The sequence below is a fragment of the Silene latifolia genome, chromosome 2, assembly GCF_048544455.1.
Source record: "Silene latifolia isolate original U9 population chromosome 2, ASM4854445v1, whole genome shotgun sequence".
In the NCBI taxonomy this organism is placed as follows: domain Eukaryota; kingdom Viridiplantae; phylum Streptophyta; class Magnoliopsida; order Caryophyllales; family Caryophyllaceae; genus Silene; species Silene latifolia.
In genome coordinates, this window is record NC_133527.1 from 58090510 (window position 1) to 58094355 (window position 3846).

Here is a 3846-nt window from a genome sequence, read left to right on the forward strand (position 1 = left end):
TGACATGGGTGAATGAAATAGATTAATCATAACGAATTAATGACAAACATACGATGGTGACAATAATAAACAGATGCAAATATGCCAATGACGAATTCCAGAGACGCAATATTGATGAATTGAATCTCTACAACCCGGATTGAATTTAATGACGAAAACCCGCAAATATTGATTATAAGGGATTTAAGTCGGATTTAATGATGAATTATACGTACTAATGATGATGATTAATGATACACATGTGAAATTATTAGACTATTGTGGCGAAAAATTAAAGAACAAACGAAAAACAAATAGACACGACGAATTACAGAGGACGAACGAAGAAGAAAGGAAGCAGGAACTGCGACAGCCTCACGAAGAGGCGCAGCAGGTACTGCGCTCCTTCGAAGAGGCGCAGTAGTTGCTGCGTCCTTTCTCGACGGTTATCTACTGGAAATCCGTAAAAGAGGTTTTAAAGCATGGTTTTAGAAATCGGTTTTAATGATATTTTCGACATAAACCTTACAATTGTGATACAATAATTAAAATACAATAAATAAAAGGAGAGATTTACACCATCAGACTTACATGTTGACGAAACGAGAAGGACTAAGATATCGATTAGTGATGCTCGACGCGAATGCAAAGAAAGTGCCCTCGTAAGAGGAAAACGACTAGATTAATTAAGTTGATTGATGTGGAGTTGGTCAAATTGGTCGGTCATGCAAACGAGGCTGGTACTCAGAAGGATCCGAGCTTACGTGGTCGAATGTTCAAGCACGTAGACGCCAAAAAGTAAGAAAAAAGGTCTAGAATGCAAAGGGAGAAGAGAAGGGCGGACACTCGCGTGAGAAATATGAGGAGCGAAGGCTCCTATTTATACTAATCACGTGAAGGAATTAGGGTTTCGGAGACTCTTTGGAAGTGAATCTCGGAAAGATATGAAAAAGATACGAGAATTACGCGAGAATAGGACTGGGAAGAGGCGCAGACGACCACGTCGTCTCTTGGAAGAGGCGCAGACCTGCTGCTGCGTCTTTCCCAAGTGGTTTCCTCTGCGGAAGAAAGATTTCCGTGTTTAAGTTATGGTAGGACGGAATAATTTGGTTTTCCTTAATATCTTATGTGAATATTTCTGGAAATTGTTTACCAAAGGATGAAAATTATGAAATATGGAATAGAAATATCCGGAACATTCCAAACATTCGACTCGGGATTTAACGGTTATCAGAAAAATGGAGACGGTTTTAGGCCCGGACTCCAAATGTACTCTAATTATCACAAAACGACCGTATCGGCACGTAGATGACAACTAAGAGGTAGACATTAATATTTGAGCAATCACTTGACGATAATCTTACGAACTGTCACAAATCGTTCCGCGTACCAAACATGCGGCCCAATCATCACCGGGTGGTTTGCGGGAGGTGCAGAAATGAGGTATCTACAGAGCCCCCACTTTGACTGAGGCTTGGACAAGGCGAATGTCAAAGTATAGCCATCAGGTAAATCGAAGATTACAACCTGACGACTATGGCGATGCGATGCGGCTCAAGGGGTCTGAGCCAAGGACCAGTCGTCGGGAACATTTTAGAGTCTGTCGACTATCGGGGAGGGTCGTTTAAAGTCCATTAGACTACGTAAGGAGGCTAGCCAGCCATAAGAAGAGACCATACCTGAGACTTCTTCTCGAGATGCTTCCAGAGGTACATGGGAGCTATTGAGCGAAGATCAGGCGTAAGGACTAAAATAAAGTGAGTAGCATGACACAGGCGGGAACTGCTGAAATAAGGCTGCTTGGGTAGTCTTCGAGAAATAATTGCGAGTAGCAGGACACAGGCGGGAACTGCTGAGGAGAAATCTGCTTAGGTAGATGTTAATGTTCATGTCTTGAGAGGGACAGTACATCCGCTTACTCTCGCTGGGGACATGATTGGGAATTATTCTTCATGTCATGAGAGGGAAAGTGTATCCGCTTACTCTCGTTATAATGAAGGCGTGTCGAATTCTGTGAAGGAATAAATGCTCGTTGTGACAAGCAAAGGTCTTGAAAGAAATAAATAATATGCAACAATCTGCTGTTGGTTTGAGAAAATGCGGGTCGGAATGAAAGAAAATCATCGAACGGACCAAAAGGATAAAATAGCATCGGCGAAGAGGCGCACCAAAGATGGGCCCACAAATAACGAACTCATAACGAATTTTTGAAAATCCGTATGGAGGGAACACAAGGAAGAGGCGCAGCGCCTGCTGCGTCTGTTCCCCAAAGTATGCTTTCTGCGTAAAAACGCGATAATCAGAAGTTCATTTCATTATTTCGAAATACAAATCCTCCAATTTCTCTCTCAAAAATCAATCATTTCCGCCAAGGTTTGATCCAAAAGCTTGCATTAATCATGACTAATCGAGGTATGTGTCTCATTCTTGCATTAATCGTCTATATTTGTCGAATTTTGGATCGAAAAAATTAGGGTTTATGACCCAATTGATCGAAAATTTGGGGCTTTTCTCCCAAATGCATTTGCCTTGTGAAACTGACATTAGAAATGGATAATTAATAATATTAGGAACATAACCATGTATTTGTCTCGAATTTTCGTTGATTTTTGAGCCTTTGAGTGAAATTTGAGACGGTTTCACAGCTAAACCGTAAATTGCTTCGAAAATAGCCTTAGGATTGCCCATTTGCAATGAAACTTGATATTCGGGATCCTTGAATGATGGGTAAACTTTCTACCATCTCGGAATTTTGGTTTGTGACGGCTTTTTCAGGACACTTTTCTAGGGCATAATCGCCGTTATAACGAAATGCTGCCGAAATTTCGGCTTGAACCCGGAACTAGGCTTCTAATTAGGCTTGACTTGACCCAAATTACCACATGAGTGATCGGGTTTGCGAGAATATGGCCAAAGATGGCGAGAAAAGAGCGATTTCAGGGCTTCCGAAGGCTCGAAAATCCCTTAACCAAGGCTTGTCGTCACGTCACGTGACGCGGCCTAAATTTGCTTTAATGTTGCAGGTGATGTAGCTTCTACTTCCGGGAGGGCTCCCATGGAGATAGACATTGCTACTGTCGAGGAGGCTTTAGAGCAGGCCTTCACCGCCGCGGTGATGGCTGCTGAGGACGAGGTCCACGAGGAGGAGGCTGTTGAGGAGGAGGAGGCCCCGAGACGGGCCAATGTTGGACGAAGAGGCCGTCAGCTGAGAGGAGCTCATGCGTGGGCTGAGACTTGGGAGAGCAGGCACCTGTTGTGGGCTGCAGAGGGTCACCTGTCCTACAGGACGGTGAAGAGCTTGGTAAATAGGAATTCACTACTCATTACTCATCCTCTTTCATTTATTCGTTCATATCTCTTTCGATTTTCATTCAAAACTAAAGATAGCTTTTGTTTCAAATCATAATAGGAGGCCAGGAACATCAGGTCATTCTCGGGTTACACGACAGCGATGGAGCACTACGAGCGGCTGTCGGCGGAGGAGCGGGCCATGATCGAGCGTGGAGCGTTCGGTCCTTTGGTGCAGGCTTGGAGGGATATCGCGAAGAGGAAGCTGCGGGCTAACCTTAGCCTAGTCCGCGCTTTCTTGGACCGATTCTGGGATACGACTTCCACGTTTCACATGCCTTTTGGTGAGGTGGGAGTTACTCTGGAGGACTACGGCATGATTTCTGGTCTGCCGTGTGGGACCGAGGAGGTGGAGTGGCCGGAGACTGCCATGAGGGTGGACTCGGCCGAGGCGAGGAGATTGATCGGTTGGAACTTGTCGCCAAAGGCTGTTACAGTGCCGGGTTTGGTGCCCAGCTCCTACGTTCGAGACTACTTTGCGGGAAAGATCCCGGCGCTGGTGACGATTGACGGGAGGGA